A 26,318-nucleotide genomic window follows, 5' to 3' on the forward strand; every position below is an offset into this window, starting at 1 on the left:
TTTCACCTTTGTGTTAGATTTGGAAAATAATATTTAAGGAGTGCCTCCGTAGAGTTGACTAATTCGTTCATACTTGAACCCCACCAGATCTCTGACAAGTGCGCAAGTTTGACTTGGGTCAGTATTATCTCCAGATTAGTACTATGTGTAGCTAAAATCCAAAAGACTGTAAGGAGTCTCAGGCTAAGCCAGTGCGGGGAAAATGTTTCTCTGACCTACAGAAGGGACTTTAGCTACAATTGTTTTTGGGTAGGTACAGGGATGGGATAGGTTTAGAGGGATATGGGCCAAGTGCAAGCAAATTGGACCAACTCAGGAAGACACCTTGGTTGGCATCAACAAGTTGAGCTGAAGGGTCTGTTCTACATTGTATAAGTCCATGGCTCTACTGTAGATGGTCAGGTAGATTTTAGAAAATGGAGGGATATCTTTCACAGTGATTCTATCAACCTCCAGCCTGATGAGAAACACATAATTTAGCTCAAAACTGTTTGTGGGATTTCGTCTAGTGTAAAATTAACCACTGCGGTGACTTGCACAACACTCAATGTAGCTGCAGTTGTTATTATCTGGTAAACACTTTTGGATGTTTCTAAGGCAGTTGAAAGGAGTTGTATAAATGGATTGTTTCTGCCTTTTGTAAGTTGAAAACACAGAAAGCAAGTTTCCCTTCAACAGTTTGAAAATAGACAAATTAGAGCAGCATAGCACAGGGATAGAAAGTGCCCTGTGGCTCGTCTGCATAATCTGATCTGAGGTATTTGTTCATGGTTGCAAGGAGACCAATTAATTTAGGAACAGAATATTTGATTCTTCAATCCTCAAGTACAATTCAGTCTGACTATAGATAATTGGTACTCCTGACTATAGATAATTGGTACCCCAACCCTGTTTAACCAAATGGACTAGAGAAATCCTGCCAATGTTGAAAAGTTAAGGAGATACAATTGTGTTCAATGAGATACACAGGCCTGAATGATCAGAAATCATTGAGGCTTTTAGTCCTTTCTTCTGTGAAATTGATTTTCCATCATCTGTCCTGCACTCTACCCAATACAATTAAGTTCAAATGAAGTGTTTTGCAAACTTATTTTTCATATTTCTGTCACCCCAAACAATTAATCAAAGAAAAAAATCTAAATGTTTAATCCAACCTTTCTTGGCAATGATCCTATGATCGAAACAATCATTGTTATAGCACCCACAAAGTCCTTACTGGCCCATACCAATATAAGGCAATATTTAAGAGATCTTTATAGTTTGTTCAAGACTCTGGTCGAACGTGGATTCCTCAGTATATTTTCTGGGCTTATGTCAATTCAATGATTGATCAGTTTGCAGAGGACAGGCACATTATTCTCAATCTGCTTGATCACAGAGTTGCTCTCTCCATTAAGCTGTGTATCTTAAAGTCCAATCATTTCAACGGGCAGCCTGTTTGTCAATCTGGCACAAGTACGATGCATTCAACCTGTATAAGAAAATACTGGCTGCCCATGAACTTGGTAGTTCCTTCCACAGGCTTTTTAATGCCCATTAATCATGGAGAGGTATCTTCTCTCACAGGTGATGGGGTCTGCTTCCCTCTGACAGGTCGCTAATGCATTATCCTACCTACAAATCACATCTGCTGCCATTTGGCTTGGCACAAACATCCCCAGGTACTAAGTCTCTAATCCCTTTGAGTGCTGTGTTTTTCTTACCAACATTTTATTAAAAATGTCTTCTATCCATTGCAACATACACAAATGCCAGAGGAACTCAGCAGATCAGGCAGCATCCATGGAGAGAAATAACCAGCTGATGCTTTGGGCCAAGACCCTACATCAGGACTCCATATGAAGAGTCTCAAACTGAAGCTGAGACTACATTCGCTGCCTTCAGAGTTTATTCCTGCTCATTGATGCTGCCGGACCTGCTGAGTTCCTCCTGTGTTTTGCATATGTTGCTCTGGATTTCAAGCATCTGCAGAATCTCTTGTGTCTGTGATTTTCTGTCTATTTTCTGTCTATTATCATCCTACCCAGTGATAGTCATAGTCATAGTCATAGTCATACTTTATTGATCCCAGGGGAAATTGGTTTTCGTTACAGTTGCACCATAAATAATAAATAGCAATAGAACCATAAATAGTTAAATAGTAATATGTAAATTATGCCAGTAAATTATGAAATAAGTCCAGGACCAGCCTATTGGCTCAGGGTGTCTGACCCGCCAAGGGAGGAGTTGTAAAGTTTGATGGCCACAGGCAGGAATGACTTCCTATGACGCTCTGTGCTGCATCTCGGAGGAATGAGTCTCTGGCTGAATGTACTCCTGTGCTCAACCAGTACATTATGTAGTGGATGGGAGACATTGACCAAGATGGCATGCAACTTAGACAGCATCCTCTTTTCAGACACCACCGTGAGAGAGTCCAGTTCCATCCCCACAACATCACTGATGTTCAACGTTCCAACTTCACAAACTGATTTCTGGCAGACAACTTGCTCCCACCATCCAACCCACCAACAACGCTCAGCCTATCACCTTTTCCCATTTGGTCCTAACCCCTCTACCCACCAATTAGCCTTGACTGTCTCTGGGCCTCACTCCTCAGCAACTCCCTGGATCTGGAGCTGGACCAGCTCCTGTCTTGACCTATTTACTACATAATAGTGGAACACAGGCATTTCTTTTCATGTAAGATCTATTCAAGGGGTGTTACGGTAGCGTAACAGTTAGCTCAACGCTATCACAGCTCGGGGAGTTTGGAGTTCAATCTGGCGTTGTCTGTTGGGGTTTGTACATTCTCACTGTGAACCACATGGGTTTCCTCCAGTTGCTCCAGTTTCCACACACAGTCTAAAGTCTAAAGGCATACCAGTTGGTAGGTTAATTGGACATTGTAAATTGTCCTGTGGTAGGTGGGTTGCTGGAAAGTCCTGCTCGTTGAGCAAAGGGCCTGTTCCGTGCTGTATCTCTAAATTAAACAAATAAATGTCAACTCATGGAGAATTGAAAGTTGAGTCTAATAGAAAAATACTCAGCATCTTCAAGAAAGTAAGTTTCAAGATTCCTGAAACACAAAGGGTGAGGAAGGCAGCAAATGTAGTTGCAGTTTCTTTTTCAATTCAGAATCAAAGTAAATTTATTTCCCAGGTAAGTATATGTCACCATATACTACCTTGAGATTCATATTCTTGTAGAATTTTCATTTGTTTTAGTGCGTCTGTTATGAAATAATTGTATAAATCCTGCTGGCTTCATTTGGCTTTATTTAAACTCCAATCATCTCATCCCAAATAGTTGTTCACTGGCCCTACAACATACCCATACCGTGAATTCCATTCTCCAATAGCAATTGGATCATGGATGGATTCTTCTTTATCCAATTGGTTACTGTAATTTTCAGTCCGACAGTGTTTCTGATCATAGCAGGAAGTTTTATATTACTAATAAATCAACGTGCTCAAAAAATGTGTAATAGTTTTAGCAAAATATAAACTGGTGGTGATAAAATACTGATAAAAGTGGTGGCAATAAGTGGCAACTTGTTGCATGGAGCTCTGATGGGAATCATCAAATATTCATGCTCAGGACAGCTGAAATCCACAATCACAGTCATGGGTGCTTCAGTAAGCAACATCATTTTAAGACATGTAAGAAATCTATTGATATTGATATCTATTTGGCAGATTGCAGGCTACAGACTCAGGTCGTGAGTGCAGTTTCCCTTTAAGAAATGGGAAGTGAGGAAAATATGCTGGGCTGCAAGTAAGATTGAAACGCAGAGGCTTTAGACCCCTACACCCAAATATGCTTCTGCCGAATGTACAGTCTCTGGAAAATCAAACTGAAGACCTCAGATGGCTCTACAAGAGGGTCATCAGGGACTGCTGTGTACTTTGTTTCACGGAAATGTGGCTCACCAGTGCCATTTTGTACACAGCACTATAGCTCAATTGCTTCACCATTCTCTGCAAAGACAGAACAGCTCAGACTTTTAAAGGAAGAAGAGGTGGAATATGCTTTATAATTAACTCATTGTGGTGCAGAGACGTGGTTCTGTCTCAGTCCTGCTCACCTGATCTGGAATATCTAGCAGTCAAATATTGTCCTTTTTATCTGCTGAGGGAGTTTTCCACCAACACCCTAGTAGCGGTATACATTCCACCTCAGGCCGGCATCAAGAAGACGCTGGAGGAGTTCAACACTGTAATCAGCAGGCATGTAACTGTACACACTGATGCCTTTCCTCTTATTGCAAGGTATTTCAATCAGGCCACCTTGAAGAAGTCTCTGAACAACTACCACCAACGTATCACCTGTGGAACTAGAGGAGCCAACACACTTGACCACTGTTACACCACCATCCAGAATACTTACCACGCCATCCCACACCCACACTTTGGAAAGTCTGATCACCTGGATGTACTTTTACTCCCAGCGTATAGGCAGGGACTGAAGACCACAGCACCAGTGGTGAGGACCAAGAAGGTATGGTCAAGGGAGACAGAGGAAGCTTACAGGACTGCTTTGAGTCAGTGGACTGGACAAAATTCAGGGATTCATCTTCAAGTCTGGATGAATATGTCACAGTTGTCACTGACTTCATCTAGGACTGTGTGGATGAGTGTGGGCTTTTGAGAGCATGTCGGACGTACCCAAACCAGAAGCTGTCGATGAACCAGGAGATTCGTAGTCTGCTGAGGGCTCGATCTGTGGCATTCCAGACAGATGATCCAGAACCAAACAAGAAGTCCAGGTACGACCTACATAAAGCTATCTTCAGAGTGGAAAAACAATTCCAATTGAAATTAGAGATGGAATCAGATGCACACCAGTTCTGGCAGGGTTTGCAAGCCATTACTTCCTACAAGGCAAAACCTAACATCATGAATGGCTGTGATACTTCACTCCAAGATGAACTCAATGCCTTTTATGCATGCTTTGAAAGGAAGTGTAAAACTACATCTATGCAAATCCCTGGAGAATCCAGGGACCCTGAGATCTCTGTCTGTCTCAGAGATCGATGTCAGAACATCTTTCAAGAGAGTGAATCATCTCAAGGTGTCATGACCTGAAGGTGTATTTGGGGGTGGGGGTGGTTGGGGAGGGCTCTGAAAACCTGTGCCAACCAACAAGTGTTCAATGACATCTTCAATCTCTTACTGCTGTAGTCGATGTTTCCCACTTGCTTCAAAAGGGTGACAATCATCCCAGTGCCCAAGATGAGCAGGGTGAGCTGGCTCAACAACTATTGCCCATTTGCGCTCACACCTACTGTGATGAAGTGCTTTGAGAGGTTGGTATCGACCAGAATCAACACCCGCCTCAGCAACTTCCTGGGCCCGCTGCATTTTGCCTATCACCACCATAGGTCTACAGTGGATGCAATTTCACTGGCTTTCCACTCGGCCTTGGATCACATGGACAATATTATTAATATTTACGTCAGGCTGCTGTTTATTGATTACAGTTCAGTGTTCAACACAATCATACCTTCAGTTCTAATCAAAAAGCTCCAAAACCTGGGCCTCTGTACAGTACTTCCTTCTGCAACTGGAGCCTTAACTTCCTCATTGGGAGACCTCTGTCTATGAGGATCAAAAATATCATCTCCTCCTCGCTGATAATCAACACTGGCGCAACTCAAGGATGCATGCGTAGCCCACCGCTCTACTCTCTCTACACCCACGACTGCGTGGCTAGGCCCAGCTCAAACACCTTCTGTAAATTTGCCAACAATGCCACTATTGTTGGCAGAATTTCAGATGGTGATGAGGAGGCATACAGGAGCAAGATAGATCAGCTGGTTGAGTGCTGTCACAGCAACAACCTTGCACTCAACATCTGTAAGACCAAGGAATCAATTGTGGACTTCAGGAAGGGGAAGTTGAGGGAACACACACCAGTCCTCATCGAGGGATCGGCAGTGGAAGGGATGAGCAGTTCCAAGTTCCTGGGTGTCAGCATCTCTGAGGATCTATCCTGGGCCCAACACATTGACGCAATTACAAAGAAGGCACGACAGAGGCTATATTTCATTAGGAGTTTGAGGAGTATTGGAATGTCACCAAAGACTCTCACAAATTTCTACAGATGTACCATGGAGAGTATTCTAACTGGTTGCATCACTGTCTGGTTATGGAGGGGCCACTGCACAGGATCAGAAAAGGCTGCAGAGAGTTTCACAATGAGCACTAGCCTCCCCAGCATGGAGGACATCTTCAAAAGGCAATGCTTCAATAAGGCAGCACCTGTCATTAAGGACCCCCATCTCCTTTTGTCATTGCTGCCATCAAGAAGGAGGTACAGGAGCTTGAAGGCACACACTCAATGTTTCAGGAACAACTTCTTCCCCTCTGCCATCAGATTTCTGAATGGACAAAGAACCCATGAACACTTCCTCAGTACTTTTTTATTTTTATATTTTTATTTTTTCCCTCTCTTTTTGCACTACTTATTTAATTTATGTATATTTATATAAATATAAATACATATTTATTTATTTATTTATTTATTTATTTGCTTCTTATTGTAATTTATAGTTTTATTGTTATGTATTGCTTGGTACTGCTGTCAGAAAACAACATATTTCACAACTTATGCCAGTGATATTAAACTTGATTCTGATTCAGGTACACAGTTTTGTACTTGTCTTTGACGCTACAGTTTGTTTTGGGCTCAGCTGCAAGCAATGCATCCTTAATGCGTCATTAATCAAATTAACTTTGAATGATTTGTGCAAACAGGAAGCTTTCTTCCATTAGTGGAGGTGCTCAGTTTTTTCTTTCTGGGTCTCAGTGAAGTGATGCTTGGGTGGGGAGGAGGGCCAAATTGCAGTTTCATTCAGGTAGTGGTCTAGAGGTTTGTGCTCACTGTAATAAGCCACTGGATAGACATATCATGGTCATAGTCCATCCAGGCATTTTTATGGGATATCACCAATAAGGGGGTGGAAACAGGAGTGAGGCAAAAGTTAAAAAGTTAAAAAAAATCACAAGGTAGATTTATTATCAAGTGCACATATGTCACCGAATACTGCCCTGTTATTCTTTTTTTTTTGCAAGCGTTCACAGTAGAACAAAGAAGTACAATAGAATCAATGAAAACTATACACAAAGACGGAAGACTGTGCAAATACAAAAAGAAACAAGTAATAATAACAAATAAACAAGTAAATAATACTAAGAATATGAGTTGTAGAATCATTGGAAGTGGGTCCATAGGTTGTGGAATCAGTTCAAATTTGAGGTGAGTGAAGATGTCCACACTGGTTCAGGAGCCTGATGGTTGAAGGCAGAAGGATCTACTGTCAAGTGGCTCACAGTGTTTGACCCGTGGCAACAATGAGGAGGAAAGTAAGCATTTCTTTAACTTGCACAGAAACAGATCTCACATAACTTTTTGAAACTTGCTTCACCTTTAAAGTTCTTTGGCACTTGTGGTCAACTCCTGTGCAGGAGCATGTTGAATGAGTAGCAACCAAAATTATGTTGAGCACCAATGGATTCCAGAGAGCATGTCCAGTGATTTAGTGCATATTCAAGTTCACAAGCATGGAGGAGCTGAACTGACATTGTGCACGGTCTTAACTGAGATCAGCTTCCATCCCCAATAATTATTTTGTTGCTTCTATAATTTTACATCTAGCTTGCTCGCAGCAGAGACTGGGAGATTTATCTTCAGTTCCCTGTAGACTAAGTTTAGGGTAACACTGGTTGGTTGGCATTCCCACTAAGAGTAAATGAAAATCCATTTTGTTGGATATCATGATACACTGGATTAAATTTAGGAAAGGATCAAATTTAATGAGAATCCAAATTGACATGAAACCAATAGCAGGTGAAAATACAGACGGGAGCGTGACAGACACATAGTTTTGAAATGGTGGTGCTGAAGGAAGAACAGCTGTTCCAATCCATTGCTATCATCATATTGGCTCCCCATGGACATAGCCACTAATACTCTGAACAAAGTCTATGCTTTTCTCAGTGTGACCGAAATCACCTTTTCAAATTCCAGGCGGAAGTTCAAATGTACTTCTAATCTCATCCGGTAACCAGAGCCTCCAGTACAAACTACAGCATTTCTAATCGCTTCCAAGCCAACTTCCCAGTTCCAACAGCATCTCCCAGACATGTGACCTTTGGAACCAAGAGCAACAAGGGCAGGAGGTGCCTTGGAACACCACCACCTGCAGGCTCCTCTTCAAACTGGACATCAACTTGATTTGGAATTATATGTTTGTTCATCATTATTGGGTCTAAATCTTCAACAGCACTATGGAAATATGTTCACCAGAATAACTTCGCCCAACATCTTCTCTTGGGGCTGGCCTTGACAACAATGTCAGCATCCCCAAAATTATTACGGTAATGCCAAAAAGGTAATGTGGAGATGCCCGAGGAAACAGAATGCTTTATATTCTTTGCCATGTTTCCATAGCATAAAAAAAGTTGGGTACCCCCGCTTTAGATAATTTGGTAATTATCATGCTGCTGTTTGTGAATCTTCTCTAGGTGCGAAGCAGTTACTGTACTTCCTCCGTCACTAACCATCAAAAGGAACGGGGGTGGATTGATGGGAGGTAAGTGGCTTGCTTTGCTGTTGTTTTGTTGCTTGTTGTTTTCTGTGTTGTTGTGATGAGCATTGTGGGCATGCTATGTTGGCACAGAAATGTGTAGCGACACTTGTGGGCTGCCTCCCATCACATTGTTAAGTTGTGCTGGTTGTTAACGCAAATGATGCATTTCACTGTATGTTTTGATGTACACGTGATAAATAAATGAATCTGAATCTGTTACAGTACAGTTCCTGCTCCACTAATTTCAACTGTAAGTTATTGTGTACTAGTCTCACCATGAGTCATGAACTCCACAAAAATCTAGTCCTTGACACTCCAGTGCAGTACTGAAGGTGTGCCGCATTGTTAAATCTATCAGTGTACCTCTTTTGTCCCCTAATGTAGAGAATCAAAGATCTCGCAACACTACTTGAAGGAGAGCAGGGCAGTTCTTCCCAATTTCTATACTAGTATCATTCTCAAATTAGTTCCTATGTTCTCTGTATCATAGCATTGGTTGGACTTCAAGTAGTAAACCTGCTTAGAGTGCTTTGAGATGCCTGAGGTCATAAAAGGAGCCACTGAAATCATTTTACTCAGCACATGCTGAAGAAAATAAGAGTCAGCCCCAGCCCGCTCACTGAGTTAGTCTTAGTAATGTTTTCAGCTAGTCTTAGCTAACAATACACAAATATTTATAACGTGATACTTGCCAAGCAAGAAGCAGAGCTGGTGTAGAGAATGGAAAAGCGAATCCACTGTGCACTTCTAAATCTAGGATTAAGCAGACACAGTAAATTCTAATAACCTTTTACACAAGTTAAATGGTGCAATGCAATTTTGTAACTGCTGCCGCCCAAAGGCTGATCTATACTTCTGCGTTAACTGGACGCCGTAACCTACGCAAGTGACCTACGTGCGTTGTGAGCATTTATACTTGTGCGTTGGCGTGTCTGCGCCGCTCTGCAATTTGCGCACGTCACGCATGCGCACTCACCTGCCTGCGCAAGGCTTCATGGTCATGGTAGTCTTTCTCGGGGTAAACAAGACGCAAGCGTCTTTCTTCGTAAAAGCGAAATGTGTCCTCCATAATTTCGGAGGTCTGTAAAGCTTTATGGAAAGCATTGCAGCCAGAGTTCCTTCCCTGCCCTTCAGTCGGCCAATGGGAAGCTATTGCAGCGTAGGATGAAATGCGATGCTACCAAGCGGATCAATCACAGCTGTTGCGTTCTGCGTTGCAGTGACACGCGGTTACATTTTGGGAGAGGTGCACGTTGCAGCAACGCAGGCTCTCGTGTAGGGTTCCGCGTCGGCTTTGCGTAGGGTTTGCGGCGACACAGTACTTATGGCAACACGTTGACGCAGAAGTATATATCAGGCTTTATTCAGTGACCACTTTATTAGGTATCCCTGCTCGTTAATGCAAATATCTAATCAGCCAATCATGTGGCAGCAACTCAATGCATAAAAGCATGCAGACATGGTCAAGAGGTTCAGTTGTTGTTCAGACTAAACATCAGAATGGGGAAGAAAAGTGATCTAATTGATTTTGCCATGGAGTGATTGTTGAGGGTAGGCAGGGTGGTCTGAGCATCTCCAAAGCTATTGATCGCCTGGGATTTTCATGCACAACCGTCTCTAGAGTTTAAAAACCAAAAACCATCCAGTAAGTGGCAGTTCTGTGGGTAAAAACGTCTTGTTAATGAGAGGTCAGAAGAGAATGGCCAGGCTGCTTCAAGCTGACAGGAAGGCGACAGTAGCTCAAGTAACCACGCATTACAACAGTGGTGTGCAGAAGAGCATCTCTGAATGCACAACATATCGAACCTTGAAATAGACAGGCTACAGCAGCAGAAGACCATGAACATATACACAGTGGCCACTTTGTCAGGTACGGGAGATACCCAATAAATTGGCCACTGAGTGTAGTATTGACTAGCTGCTCATTTTTGATACCAGGATGGTTAAGAACACAGAAGGAGGACATATACCCCTGTGAGTCTCTAGCAGCTCGCAAGGAACAATCCAGCGTGTCCCACTCTCTACACAATTCTTTCAATTTATCTACTTGGACAACATCGTCTTGAATGCTACAATTGAATCAGTTTCACTTCCATCCCCAGCCACTTGCTGTATAAAACACTTTTACCTCATGCCCATGTCACTTTCAATTCATTTGTCAATTGTCTTCACTGTGTTCCTTAGTTCTTGACGCTGCCACTGATTTGTACCATATCTATTTACTCTGCTTATATCCTTCAAGATCCATCAGACCCTTTTGTATTCTCCCCTCTTCTGCAGAGAACAAGGCTAACTTCTCTGGTATATCCTTATAACCCTCTTCCCTAGAATCATTTTGGTAATGAGTTTATTTAATTGAGAAAAAACACTCAAGTTTCATGATAATTTAGATTAAGAATGAAACAGACGTGAGATGGGAACTGTAAAAGATATGGTTCAAGAGGTAATACTTAAGGAGGTTCATGAATTGGGGAAAATGAAGCAAGACAGGGAGACATGAGGCAGTTCCAAAGGTTTTGGAAGAGATGACTAAAATGTTTTGGTATTAAGGGCAGAATAAAGGAATGGATGCAACAATACAGAAATGTTTTCTGTATCACAGCATTGGCTGGACTTCAAATACTAAACCTGCTGTAAAGTGTTTTGAGATGCCTGAGGTCATAAAAGGAGTCACTGGTTCCTGCCACTATCCTTATCATAAGAGAATACAGCACTGAAACAAGCCTCTCATCCCACCAAGATGGTGCTGACCACCAAGCACCCACTTATGCTAATCCATTTTATCCTCTAAAGCTCCAATCAAATCCCCCATCGCCCCACACGGATTCTACCATTCACTTACAAAATAGATACCATTCCAAGGGCCAACTGACCCACCATCACTCATGGGAGTATCTAGAAGGAATCCACATGGTCACACGGAGAACAAGCGAACTCCTCACCAACAAAGAAGAGGCCAGGGTTTGACTAGATCACCAAAGCTGTGAACAAGAAGCGTCCTGCACTGGCTGTGTTGAATTAAAGTGAAACTAAATTCAGGTTAAAGCAGCCGGCTACATCATATCCAGATCAATCCTGAATTGGAAGCAGGTGGGAGAGTGGGGCTGGATCCTTCCTGCCAATCATTTTAATATTTCTGCTAACAGTACCTTACAGATATAGTAATATGATTTGCAAGCAGAAGCACAATACTCAGCTAAAACTATTGTTGACCTGCCAGACTGTCTAATTAGCAAAGGAAATATCTTCAAAAGCAAAAGCTTTGTCATTGAAAAATTTGATTATGTTGCTGATTTTGTTACCACGACTAGGAGCCTGGTCCTTGTATTTTCTGAAGCCCTGCATTTCCTTCCACCAATTTCTGATGTTTGTTTCAGTCCTTTTAGACTTCAGTATTTTAATGAAAGGGCTGAGTAGTTTGCTTTCCAGCTTATGATGAAGGTCAGCAAACAGCAAACAGCAAAGATTAGCTGGAGCCAATCTCCACTGAAGTTTTCCTTGTCCTTTAAGCAAACAAGTAAGCAATATGCCTTCAGGTTCTGGATGTGTGGTAGATGGCATGACCAAAACAAGCCACAGTTGGCCAAATGAACATCTACAAAAATGAACTGACTCATTTATAGAAAACTCCAGAGGGGCAATCAGCATAAAAGTCAGTTCTGAGACAAAATTACATTTCTAGGCTAAGCTTCCTCTGATTCAGTTTATTATTCCAAGTCAAAAGCACACTGTTTGGGATATTATCCCTGGTGCAACCACAGACGTGTTATGTTTTAGTAACAGCACCAAAGGGTAATTGATTCCCCTAGCTAGCAGTATCAAGCTGTACAATGAGCAGCAAAGGATGCATCAAATGAGAAATTACAGAGCTCAATTTTTAAAACCAAGGTTGTAAACCCAGCATTGTAAATGGTCCAGGTTGTATAAAATCCTACAAGTTGTAATTGTCTATTACTGTTTAATAACTAATCAAAACTATTCTGGAAAATAATCATTCACCCATATCCTCAGTCAATAAATTGAATTCCAAATGCCAAAATACCATCTTGCACCATCTAAATCCTATATTTTCCTATTTGTCTTTGGTAAGTGAAGCACCTTCAATTACTCCAAAAGACTGAGGTTTGGTAAAAATACTGAAAGGCTTTTATTCGCTGTACAATACGACCTCCACAGTGAGTGTCTGCCCCCGGACTGAGGGGGAGGGGCAAGACGAACACCTTTATACAGGACTCTGTGGGAGGAGCCACAGGGGCAGTCAGCAGAGGGGTGTGTCCAGACAGGTAACCGAGTTACAACATATATACATGGTTTACCACAGTAAGTAACTATGATTAATTGATAGCAGACAAGGAATTTCTGTACAAACATTTAAAAAGCTTCATTTCAAGTCACAACCAAGGTAACAGCATCTCAGCATCTCTTTTTTGGACCTCAATCTCAATGTTCGTTCGTTATTCACTTACTCACAATCCTGCATGCTTGCTCCTTAGTTGCTCTCAATAAAATGCTAATAAGCTGATGAAGTTTCACCAATTGACTCCAGCATGTACAAACGTTTGTATTACAATCTGAATAAAATTCACCCTCTAGTTTAGGCCTTATCCACTGGAGTGAAGAATGAGTGATGTTCTAATATATAGCTGTTGGATTGACAAAGGGAATGATGGGAGCTTGCTTCCTTTATCTGGAGAATCTAGAGGGCACTAGAGGGCATGATTTCAACATAACGACTCAACCACTTGGGAACGAAGTGACGTAAGATTTCTTCTCCTCGAATATCCTGAGTCCTTACAATTCTACCCAGAGAGCTGTGAAGGCAGAATCATTGAATATATTCAAGGGTGAAGTTGATAGATTTTTGGACATTATGACACAACTTTACATTTATTTAAGGGACAGAAATGACTGTGATTTTAGTAAATTGTGGCTCAGGCTCCAGGGGCCATATGGACTGCCTCTTTTTCTAATTACATTTTTATGTAGGTAGACAAAAGAACATAATGTCTGGTACAATTCTATTCTGAGTGCAGACTTCTTGTGTGAGAATTAATTCTCCAAGGGAAATAGAGCTGTAAACTGCAAGGGAGAGATGGCTTATTAATAAGGCAGTGACCAGCTTTCAGAATAAGGTCACAGCATGAAGAATCTTAGTTGGTGACAAGAATCACAAATTACCTCCAGTAATGCTCACTATGCTTTGGAATCTCCATTAAATATTCTGATTAATCCTCCTGTCTTCTGTTTGTTTGTTGAATATAATGGGCATTAGCTGCACTGCCATACCTCCCCGGAGCTCGTGTATTCATCTTCTTGCAGCAGGTCAACGTGCCTGTGCTCACCTTCACAAACTGATGACCAAAACCCTTGACTTTCCATGCTAGCTTTCTGTGACCTCTGTCTCAAGAAACTTTCTGAAAGGAAGAAGGATCTTCTCCCACATGTTTTTTTTAAATGTGTAATGGTTAGCAGAATCATTTGTTTTGTTGTATAACATAGAATATAGAACAGAACAGCACAAAACAGGCCCTCAGGCCTAAAATGCTGTGCCGAACCAATTAAATTAGTAATCAAATAGCCAACTAAACCAATCTCTTCTGCTTACACAATATCAATATCCATTGATTTTCTTCACATTCGTGTGTCTATCTAAATGTCTTTTTATTCTTTCTTTTTTTCCCATTACTGTAATTATTTTTCATCATAATGAACCAGGTTGGAGGAATGTTTAATAGGAACACTAATTAATTACTTTATAATAATATAATTTCCATCAAAATTCCAAGTACATATAACAAAGAAATTGGCCATTCCCAGCAAGCCCCTCTAGAAGAGACACATCCCACTAAGCTTCATTCCTTCTATTAACTAAATGAACTTTCTATTTGTTACGTCCTTGTGTGTTTATCTAGCTAATCTTTGGATTAATCTGTGCCATTTGCTTCAATTAATGCGATGTATATATGAGTAGGAGTGTATTTTTAAGCTCTGTGATATGAATTTTGATATGTTGTTATACATCCCCTATTATTGATTGAATGTTGATATCCTCTATAAAGGATGTTTCGGTGATAGCTCTATCCTTACTAATTGCCTTAGTGACTACAAAATAACTTGTTGGTTCTATAACTAGGGAACTCGCATATTCTAAACACACTTTAGGTGAAGGCGAGCTCAGGCTTTTCTTTTTGAGCAAAAGAAGATGGGAGATGACTTGATAGAAGTGTACAAGATGATAAGAGGCATGGATAGAGTGGACAGAGACGTTTTTCCAGGACAGAAATGGTGAATACTCAATTTTAAGGTGAGTGAAGGAAGGTATAGGAGAGATGTTCTTTTTTTCACATGGCGAGTCGTGGGTGCATGGAATGCACTGCCGGGGTAATGGTAGAGGCAGTTACGATAGAGATATCTAAGAGCCTCTTAGAAAGGAACATAGATGAAAGAAAGATGGAGGGCTATGTGGAAGGGAAGGATTTGAGAGTGGGTTAATAGGTCAGCACAACATTATGGGCAAAGGGCCTCTACTGTGCTGCTCTTCTATATTCTATGAAAATAAAGTAGCTACAATAGACAGCATATAACTCTTAAACCCAGACCTGGGAGGAATATTCTGTAAGTATTGTTGCCTATCCCTGTTGCAAAAGACATTGCTGATGAAATAAAAGAACGAGAGTCTATCCTAAATAGTGTGGAAGCCCATCCATGTAGTTTAATGAGAAACCTGCTGAGCCCAGAGAAACCTTGTCAGAAAAATTTAAGAAGCTTGTTGAAGGATTTCTTTAACCCAAAGCCCAGCAAGATTGGGCAAATGCTTAAGTTTGATTCATATTTAAGAAAACCAGTAAAAACAGTGGCTGAGTTTTTAGCTGAATTAAGAAAGTTATCACAAGACACGATGGTGAGATGTTAAAGGACGGGTCACTGCGCAGGATCAGCGACGAGTGAATTCTGAGGCGGTTGTTATCAAGAGGTGAACCCAATCTATGAGAACACACTGGAAGTCGCTCAAGTGTGGACTCAGCAAATAAAAATATACGAGACTTGCAAATGAGATGTGCTGTTCCAGGCAACAGAATGTACATGGAATCAGCAACAGCAGAACATGTTTTTCTGAATGCAGTAACATCTATAATTCTTGTAGTAATAAATAGCTAAAGGTATATAGCTGATAATTGTCCTGCTGCAAGCCAACAGGGTTTAAGATGTTTGTCACTGTTTTGATCTTTGACAAACACTGTTTGCTTTCTGTATGTAGGGGCTATATCAGCAGATATGTGCGCTCAGCAGGCTTGAAGTAAATAAATATATAAGCTTCCTAAAGGATGAAATTTAGCCTCAACCTTTTTTTATATTAAAGTATAACACATGGAAAAGAGGGTGGGGACAGTAGCACAGCAGTTAGTGCAATCCCTTTACAACACCAGTGATCATTGATAAGGGTTCGATTCCCACCGCTGTCTGAGAGAAGTTTGTATGTTCTCACTGTGACAGAGTGGTTTCCTCTGGGAGCTCCAATTTCCTCCCACATTCCAAAGACATACAGGTTAGGGTTAGTGAGTTTTGGACGTGCTGTGTTGCCGCTGGACGCGTGGCGACACTTGCAGGCTGCCCTCCAGCGCAACACAAACAATGACACAAATGACACATTTCACTGCATGTTTCAATGTACACGTGGCAAATAAAGTTAATGTTTATCATCTTTAATTCATGACAAAGAGTCTGTTTAACCTTTCAAAAGCAGAATCAGAATCACATTTATTATCACTGACACACAGTATGTCGTGAAATTTGTTATTTTGCATCAGTACAATACATAAAATATACTATAAATTATAATAGGAAATATACAGTATATTTCTTACAAATTATTTCCAACAGTATAAAAAATAAATAAGTATGGAAAAAGAGAGCAAACCAAAAATAGTGAGATAGTGTTCATGGGTTCATTGTCCAACCCGAAACAGTTATTTTGACACTATCCCTGTATCCTTCAGTAAATTTCCTGTGTCATTTTCCTCTGCTTTTCCACTCACAGCCTATCCATGGAATATTTCCTCCCCATTATCTTCCCTCCAGCTAAGGGAACAAATTGGGAATTTAGATATGGCATTAAATTCCCCCAACTTTTATATAATAAAATGAAGACTTTGGTATTATGAGGGAGAACAGTGGAAAGAAAAGCTCTGAACTCACGGAAACTACAGGTAACAAAGTCTCCCTCAAAACTACAGACTTCAGGAGAAATGTGTCTCCTCTCCACCCACTCATCATTAACAATTTTACGGTTAACATCTTTCAACATTTAGATTCCTGGGCATTATTATTTTGCAGGACCTCATGTGGGAGAACCATATCTCCTTCATTAACCAAAAAGCTCAGCAAAGGCTGTACGCCTTGCGGCAGTTTGTAAAATGCCATCTTCCCCAGGAGATACTGATGCAGTTCTACTTTGGCATCCTCACATCAGCCATTACTGTCTGGCGTGGTGCAATATCCTCTCGCAATGTATGAAAGCTACAATGAGCTGTCAGGTCAGCTGAAAAGGTCATTGTATGTGCCCAGGACAAAGAAGTGGGAAGGAAAAAAATCATTGCGGACAGTTCCCACCCTGAAAACTGCCTTTTCTAAAAGCTCCTTTCTGGAAAGCTCTATAGGGCTATTAAAACAAAAACTTCATGCCATCTTATAAATTTCTTCCCCCAGGCAGTTAATCTGATCAACCATTCTAGTCAGCCCCCCATGCCCCGATCTATCTATTATCTCAGTCACTGCAAACACCTTAAACCACTTTCTATAAACAAGAGGAAATCTGCAGATACTGGAAATGCAAGTAGCACACACAAAATGCTGGAGGAACTCAGCAGGCCAGACAGCATCTATGGAAAAAAGTACAGTCGACATTTTGGGCTGAGACTTCCTACTGAAGGGTCCTGGCCCGAAAAGTCGACTATACTTTTCTTCCATAGATGCTTTCTGGCCTGTTGAGTTCCTCCAGCATTTTATGTGTGTTACCGCTTTTTATAATGTTGTTTATGCATGCTGGTATTTATGTATTTATGCATATTTTATTGCATATCTATACTTCAAAACACTAACTTTATATTTTACGTAATTCTTTATTCTTTATATTTGTTGAATGTTTGTTGAATTGTTTTTTGTTGCATATCATGTCAAAACACCACCCCAAATTTCTAATAAATGTAAATGTATATGGCAAATAAAGCTGATGCTTGATCATGGCTGGGAGTCTCAATAACTGTTGAGCTGAGGCAGGGGCAGGGTTGGGTTGATGAGGTCACATAGGTGGGAGTAGACTCTCCTGGTGATAGAAAGGTTATGGGGTCAAATAAGAGTATATAGACCATTACCTGGCTGTCTCATGCTTCCCCTGTTCATAGAAATATGCAAGGTAGATCAGTCAACCCTTAACTTGTGATACTAAAACCCCCAACTCATCTGGTACCAACAATTATTCCACAGTCTAAATCATTTACAGTAGATCACATTTCTTCCCCATTCTGATGTTTGGTCTGAACAACAACAATTGACCCTCTTGACCATGTCTGCATGCTTTTATGCATTGAGTTGCTGCCACATGATTGGCTGATTAGATACTTACATTAATGAGCAGGTACCTAATAAAGTGACCACTGAGTGTATTTCATGTGTATGACTTCCTTTTGCCTCCTGGCACCTCTGAAATACATATCATAAATTTTTGATCATAAATTTACTTTGAGCTTTGAACTTTGAACTTTTTTATCAATGCTAAAGGCTACTGATAGACCACCCACATTTAAAAGTGAAAACTATATCAATTTTTTTAAATGTAGGAAAGCATAGTTAAGCTACCATGATTTGCTTTTCAAAAACAGGCTGCCAATCAAACAAAATTTTGTGCAAATCCCATGACACATTCAAAAGTGAATCTGGAGGTTTAGGTGTCAAAGTCAGAACAGAACAATCATTGGACACTCTTGGGATGACTAGATCCTTACTCTCCAGCACTGGACCAGGACCCCACTGAAGTAAGTTTCATATCTACCTTGTATCCTACTAGATCCCCTCTCCCATGTTCCACACCCCTATACTAACACATCAATCTCACTTCCCCCATTGTTCAGTCAAGACCACATTCCCCACACTGTCCCCCAATACTTTGGCCTGGCCTGAATGCCACCAAAGTTTTTCCTAGTGGGACCATCAACAAAATGGTATATCTTCACAGACTCTGGTATATTTCTACAGATGTACCAAGGTACTCTAACTGGTTTTATCACCATCTGGTATGGAGTGTCAATGCACGGGACTGAAAAAGTTGCAGAGGGTTGTAAACTCAGTTGTAAACATCATGGGTACCAGCCTCCCAACCATCAAGGTCATCTTCAAAAGGCGATGCCTCAAAGAGGCAGAATCCATCATTAAGAACCCCCACCACCCAGGACATGCGCTCTTCCCTTTACGAGCAACAGGGAGGAGGTACAGGAGCTTGAAGACACACATTCATTGTTTTAGGAACAGCTCCATCCCCTCCAACATCAGAATTCTGAAAGGCCCATGAACCCATGAACAGTGCCTCACGATTTTGCTCCCTATTTGCACTGCTTATTTATCTTTTAATATTTCTTATTGTAACTTATAGCATTTCTTTACGCATTACACTGTTCTGCTTCCACAAAACAACGAACTTCATGACATAGGTCAGTGCTAATAAATTTGATTCTATTCTGATTCTGAAGCTCTCTGAATGATTCATGAACCCCCAACTACCTCACTATTTTTCTCCTTTTTTTGCACTAATCGTGAAGAATTTTTATATGTCTTATTGTAACTTATCGTATTTTTTATTATGTATTACACTGTACTACTGCCACAAGACGACAAATTTCACGGCATACGTCAGTGACAATAAACCTGATTCTGATTGTCACATTGCTGCTACGTCCACCTATTCAGTACATTCATTGGGCTACGTTGTTTGCACAAATGAGAAGGTCGCAGAACCACCATGATTGTCCTAAACAGACCTAAGGTGATAAGTGATTTAGTTCCCATATTCCTATGAGCAGGGAAGATTAACTAAGGCTCGATGAAATCTGAGTCATGAAAGATTTTGATGGCATAATAAATGAGGAACTGTTTTCAATGGCAGAACAGGTTAACCAGAGATCATGGGTACAAAATGATTGGCAGGTGGAAGAGGGGTGACATGAATATTTTTTCCTTTCGTAACTATGAGTTGATGTGGTCTGTAATATGAAAATTGTACAAATTAAAATGCTAAAATTTTGAAATCAGAACAGAAATACAAAAAACACTAAGTAGGTCAAGCAGCACGTGTAGTCTGCATAGCATAGTTAATGTTTTAGGTTCAAAGCTCAAAGTAAATTCATTATCAAGGTACGTACATGTCACCAAATAGTACCCAGAGATTCATTTTCTTGCAGGCATTCACGGTAGACAAAGAAATACAATCGAATCAATGGAAAACTACACACAAAGACTGATGAGCAACCAATGTGCAAAAGAAGACAAACTGCAAATACAAAAAGAAAACAATAAATATAAACATAAATAAGTACAAAAAATAATACTGATAACATGAGTTGTAGAGTCCTTGCAAGTGAGTCCATAGGTTGTGGGAACAGTTTAGTGATCATTTCAGAGTTGTGGTGAGAGAGGTTGAGGACCCTTCATCAGAACAAGTCTGGAATTCACAGGCGGCAGCAGATTAACTAGTCACATTAAAAGAAGTGAATAAATAAATGAGGAAATGCTTCTCTGTTGTGAGAAGGCGCAGTGGAGGGGGATTAATGAAGTCTCACAGAGCTGGTACAATCTGACTAAACACTGGCACCAAGTGATATACACTGCCTTTCCTCTTTCAGTCACTTCACAATCTGCTCTCTGGTAATTTCCCCAGTCAACTGTTTTTCAAAACTGCATTAATGAAACTCTGTCAGAACACAATTCACATTATCCACAATCCTAAACTAAATTTCTAAATTTAGTCATCCTGACTAATTTAACCTCTATTAACCTATTAATCTCTGTCCTTGACCAAGTCTACAAATCTATAATTACAGCTAATTCATTTCTTTGCAAACAACAGGAATTCTGCAGATGCTGGAAATTCAAGCAACATACATCAAAGTTGCTGGTGAACGCAGCAGGCCAGACAGCATCTGTAGGAAGAGGTGCAGTCGACGTTTCAGGCCGAGACCCTTCATCAGGACTAACTGAAGGAAGAGTGAGTAAGGGATTTGAAAGTTCACTTCTTCTTTTGTTTTAAAAAAGAAAGTTCATTTCAAGAAAGTTTTTTGTTTTAAAAAAGAAAGTTCATTTTAAGAAAATTCATTTCTTCTTTTGTTTTAGGTTCTCTTTGTTAGATTTTTGTTACCTTATGCTCTTCTGAAAAGGGTTCCATTCATCGCTGTATAACTTCCATCAAGTGGTCAGTTCTATCTGTTACAATGGATCATGTCATTAATATAAATTCATCTTACTTTGTGGTAAACCACACTTTCTATACCAGCTTAACATCCCCTGCAACATGCCCCCGTCACCATCAGATTTTCAAAGAACATAGAACATAGAACAGTGCAGCACAGCACAGGCCCTTCAGCCCATAATGTGTACGGACATTTCAGCCTAATCTAAGATCAATCTAACCCTTCCCTCCCACAAAGCCTTCCAGTTTTCTTTCATCCATGTGCCTATACTTCCATTCCTGAAATACATTTCTCGTGTCCTGGAATTGTAAGCTTGTGAAACAATTGCTACATATAGTAAACACTTGATAACAAAATAATGTGTTTTTTTTGTTGTTGGTGATTGAAAATTGACCTTACCCAGAGCAGAATGACCACTCCGGGTCATTTAGCATCATTCCAGAAATTTGGCTAGGCAAATCCCAGAGCAATTGAACTGTGCACAACAAAATAATATTATTCCCCATGCAATGTTCCTTTTCACCCATGTGGGAGATCACAGAGCAATGATTGTTGAGAACTCACAAGAGAACTGGGGCTGCATGGGAACTCCATTAATTTATGTCCCATCTTTACTTTTGGTCCTTTTGATACAAGTTTAGCTCTGAGGTAAATTAAAGAAGTTCAAGGTGTGGGTGGGGTGGGAATGAGTGCAGCCAGTAAAATACTCTGGAGCTCACAGCAGTCCTCTCTGGAAACAAAAAAAATACTGCAGATGCTGAGATTTGAAACAATATCAGAAACTTCTGGAAGAACTCACTCAGTTAAGCAGCACCTGTGGAAAGAGAACCCTCACACAAAACAACATTTTGTTTAACTTTCCACACATGCTGCATGACTAACTGAGGGGCGGCACAGTAGTGTGGTGGTTAGCATAACACTTTTACAGCACCAGCAATCACAAATCAGGGTTCAATTCCCGCCATTGTCTGTGATGAGTTTGTACCTTCTCCCCGCGACCATGTGGGTTTCCTTTGGGTGCTCCAGTTTCCTCCCACACTCCAAAGATGTATGGTTGGTATTGGTGAGTTCTGGGCATGCTATGTTGGCATGGGAAGCATGGCAATGCTTGTAGGCTGCCAGCACAATCTTCGCTGACTTGATTTCATGGAAGCGATGCATTTCACTGTATGTTTCAATGGACAGGTGACAAATAAAGGTAATCTTTATCTATTGTTCTGTCATTCTTGATTTTGCTTCATTCGTCTATGATCCAACCATTGTCATGTACTCATACAGAATAGAAATGGGCCCTACACCCCTCTATGTTCTTGCCAAACTTTTTGCCCATCTACAGTAATCCCTTTCAGCTATATGAAGACCGTTTCCTCCTAATCCTTGCCTTTTTTTAGTATCTGTCTAAATGCCTCTTAAATGGAGTAATTTTATCTGATTTCATCTCTTATGCCAGCATGTTTCAGATATCAGCCACTTCCTGTGTTTAAAAAAACTTACCCGTTTAATCTCCCTCCTCTCACCATAAACCTATGCCCTCGTGTTCTTGATGTCCCTAGCAAGAGAAAAGTATTTTGACTATCTATCCTATCTATGCTTTTCATAAGCTTATGCACATCTATAGGGTCACCCCCAACACCCCAGTCTCCTTTGCTTCAGTGTCAAGGCAATTTTTAATTACATATAACTAAGTGTGTTTTTTTTAACATCACAGCAATTAATTAAATCACACTGAAACCTAGAAGAAATTTCAGTGGAATAGACACCAGGCCTGCTGAGTTTGGCACAGTCCAAATTTCCCAGAAGGCTCCTCAATCAGATTTTAATCACAGACATAAGTCATAGTAACAGGACAAGGCCATTTGGCCAATCGAGTCGGCTCTGTGAACTCCTCATTTGCATATCCAAGTGCACAGTTTTAAATAGCCTGAGATATTACACAACCCAGACTTGCATCATTAGGTCACAGCATGTCAGACCCCAACATTGGAACTCATGTCATTTTGCCCAACCCACCCAAAGGGTTACAAGTACATTGATTTCAATACATTGTTTGCAGATATGTCCAGATTTTTAAGTGAGGCACTGTTTTCTTACTGCTCCTTCCATGTTCACTTTTGCATATTGATTCCACTCTGACAAGAAGTGTTTTCTGTTTTACGAGTAACACACCAGGCATCAAAAATGATTGTTAATAATTTACAAGGCTTTCATTTTACTAATATAAGCTCAGCTTCCCTCCTGTAACAAGACCTCAGCTCACTTCAGATTCTAATATTTCATTTGGAAGCTTCAAGCGGTTCTCCCATTAGCCAAGGAAATATCATCCCATGGATATAGGTCCATAGTTACATCAGACTCCCACTTCCTCGCCAAAGATGTGGCCATAAGCTCTGGTTCAGCAGATCCCTGAAGACTTCCAGTGCATCCGCTTATAGACCATATTTCCAGCATGAGACTAAGGATTCAACAAGGAAGTCCTGTCCTGTTAGAGCAGAGATGAGGAGGAATTTTTTAGCCAAGGAGTGGTGAATCTGTGGAAATCATTGGCGCACACAGCTGTGGAGGCCAAGTCATTGGCTATATTTAAAGCGGAGTTTGATAGGTTCTTGATTATTAAGGATGTCAAAGTCTACAGGGAGAAGGCAGGAGAATAGGGTTAAGAGGGATAATAAATCAGCTATGATGGAATGGTAGAGCAAGCTAGATGAGCCAAATGGCCTAATTCTGCTCCTATGTCTTATGGTCTTTAATTTTCAGTCACAATAGGCACAATAGCTGTGCCAGTTCAATCCTCACATAATGGCCACAGATTTACATTTTTGAACCAGTAATTGTATAGAAAGTCTGGTAAATATTCTTCATGGTTCATAGACTCTGATAACTGCTGCCAAAGCTAAGGTTTATCGGTTAAACACAGGACAGAGAATTCAACTTATAATTTTCCAATCTACGCAGCTCGAAGCACCAAACAGGCGAAAATTTTATCTGCATGAGCCCATCTCATCGAATTTATGATAGTCTCAGCAACAAAGATATTTTTAATCAGTTTTTTTCAACCATTAATATTAACAAAAGCTCTGGATTATTATCTTTTCAACCATTTGACCTCAACAAGGTATCTGTTTTAATAATAACAGATACTTCTGGGTCTGTTTATTTGAAATCATTTATAATGCAGGACGTTATCATGATCTCCTTCAGTCCAGCAAATATAAGATGGAAAGAGAGAGAGAAAAATGAACAGAAAAAAATGCAGAGGTGAATACATATGAATGAGAAAGGGATAGGTAAATGAAGAAAGAGAGATAAAGGGTAAAAATAGGATAATGCATCGTCTAATTGTGTTAGTCTTCCAGTGCCTCACTACACAGGCTTCAAACTTGTGACAGCGTATCTTGAAAAGAATCTACACAGCACAGCAATAAATCTATACTGACAGGCAGACCAATCTACACTGACATTCAATATCCATTATATAATGATTTTCCTGCAGCCTCTATGGTGCATTTGCAATGCTGACTATTCCATCTAGTTTCTTTTGAGAATTTGTTGTAACTACAATGTTAGGACTTCGCATTTTCTATCTCTAATAGGGATCCTAAATTTACAGAGCCTGATGATGACGGAGATTTTTTTTTACTTCATGGTAACAGTTTCATGACTACATCCTGCAACTCTGCTTTCCCCAAAAAATTATAAATCAGTGATTTTCATTCAAACTGTGTGGAAAACACAAAGCATTGGAAATAAGATGATGTTAGATATTTGGGTTAACAGAAACATCAGCTCTTTATTCCTCTCCATAGATGCTGCCTGACCTGCTGAGTTCCTCCAGCATTCTGTGTGTGTTGCTCTGGATTTCCAGCATCTGCAGAACCTCTTGTGTTTGGATTTGTCAGAATAATGTCTTTTTTCTAAAGATTGAAGATAACAAAGGAGATAGTCAAGGATTTTTATAGGATGGACATAACAACGTACTTTTGTCTTTAGTTGTTGTTCCTCTCCGCGCCTTGTGGCACATCGGACAGCAATCTTTGTCACTTCCTTAGCATTTGTCTGTTTTTTTACAAGGCCAAGTTGCTAGTTCAACACTCAATCCAGAACGGTTGGAAAGCATGCAAGGAGCCGGCTGGATTCGAGCCCAGAACCATTCACCTTGAAGTCCGGTACAGATGACACTACACCACTGACCACCTATTACATCTTTAGGAAAGGGTAGAATTGGGGGTCATGATTAGAATATAAACCTGATGAAGAATTCAGTAACACACATAAAATGCTTGAGGAACTCAGCAGGTCAGGCATCTATGGAAAAGAATAAACAGTCAACGTTTTGGACCAAGATTCTTCATCAGGGCTGGAAAGGAAGGAAATCTCGTAGTTCATCAGGGTAGCCTCCTGCCTTATGCCATGATCACCAAGGTCTCCAACTTCTGGTAATATCTCCCCCTCCCCCTTCTTCCTTTATCCATTCCCCATTCTGGGTCCCCTCTTACCCCTTCTCTTCTCCTCACCTGCTCATCACCTCCCTCTGATGTTCCTCCTACCTTACTTTTCTCCCATATTCTACTGTCCTCTCCTTTCAGATTCCTCCTTGTTCAGCCTTTACCTCATCCACCTATCACCTCCCAACTTCTTCATCCTCCCACCCCCACCTACCCACCTTCCCCCTCACCTGGTCTCATCTATCACCTGACAGTTTTTGTACTCCTTCCCTCCCTATCCCCAACTGTTAATTCTGGCTTCTGTCCCCTTTCTTTACATTCCTGGTGAAGGGTCTTAGCCGAAATATTGACTGTTTACTCCTCTCCGTAGATGCTACCTGACCTGCCCAGTTCCTCCAGCATTTTGTGTGTGCTGTTCTGGATTTCCAGCATCTGCAGAATCACTTGTGTTTAATAATTCAATAAAAACCCTTTTATCTCATGATCAGTGAGGATGTAGAACAGAGAGTGGTTGCAGAAAATTGTGCAGAACATTTTAAGGGGAAAGTAGAACATCCCAATGGGGGGAGGGGCAAAGGAGTAGATGGAAATGTAAACACAGTTAGAAGAGAAGGTTTGGAAGGAGATTTGCATGAACCACAAACAGTAGTGTTGGACTATTCGGTCTGCATAAAGCGTAATTAAAGTTTTTATTTAATTTTAAACTTAAATAAATTGGGATTGTGTTCAGTTTTGATCACCTCATTATAGGAAGGACATGGAAGTTTTCAAGAGGGTGCAGGGGAGATTTGCCAGGATGCTACCTAGACTAGCAGGCATGTCTTATGAAGGTTGGTTGAGCGAGCTAGG

General features: G+C 40.6%; 1 protein-coding gene across 6 annotated transcripts in view; it reads right to left on the reverse strand.

Moving 5' to 3' along the window:
• lrrc3ca (leucine rich repeat containing 3Ca) overlaps nt 1-26,318 on the reverse strand; it is a 68,130-nt gene that overhangs the window by 33,512 nt on the left and 8,300 nt on the right. Inside the window, exons 2-4 of one of the 6 annotated variants that reach the window (XM_063038015.1) lie at nt 24,843-24,938; nt 20,976-21,040; nt 9,265-9,325 (exon numbers count right to left, since the gene is read on the reverse strand). The exons of 1 other annotated variant lie outside the window; for it this stretch is intronic. The gene's annotated coding sequence lies outside the window, so the exon portion shown is untranslated. The remainder of the gene's footprint in view (nt 1-9,264; nt 9,326-20,975; nt 21,041-24,842; nt 24,939-26,318) is intronic. 4 more of the 6 variants (XM_063038019.1, XM_063038016.1, XM_063038018.1 and 1 more) reach the window with 4 other exon arrangements.

This window comes from Mobula hypostoma, chromosome X1 (assembly GCF_963921235.1).
Source record: "Mobula hypostoma chromosome X1, sMobHyp1.1, whole genome shotgun sequence".
NCBI lineage: Eukaryota > Metazoa > Chordata > Chondrichthyes > Myliobatiformes > Myliobatidae > Mobula > Mobula hypostoma.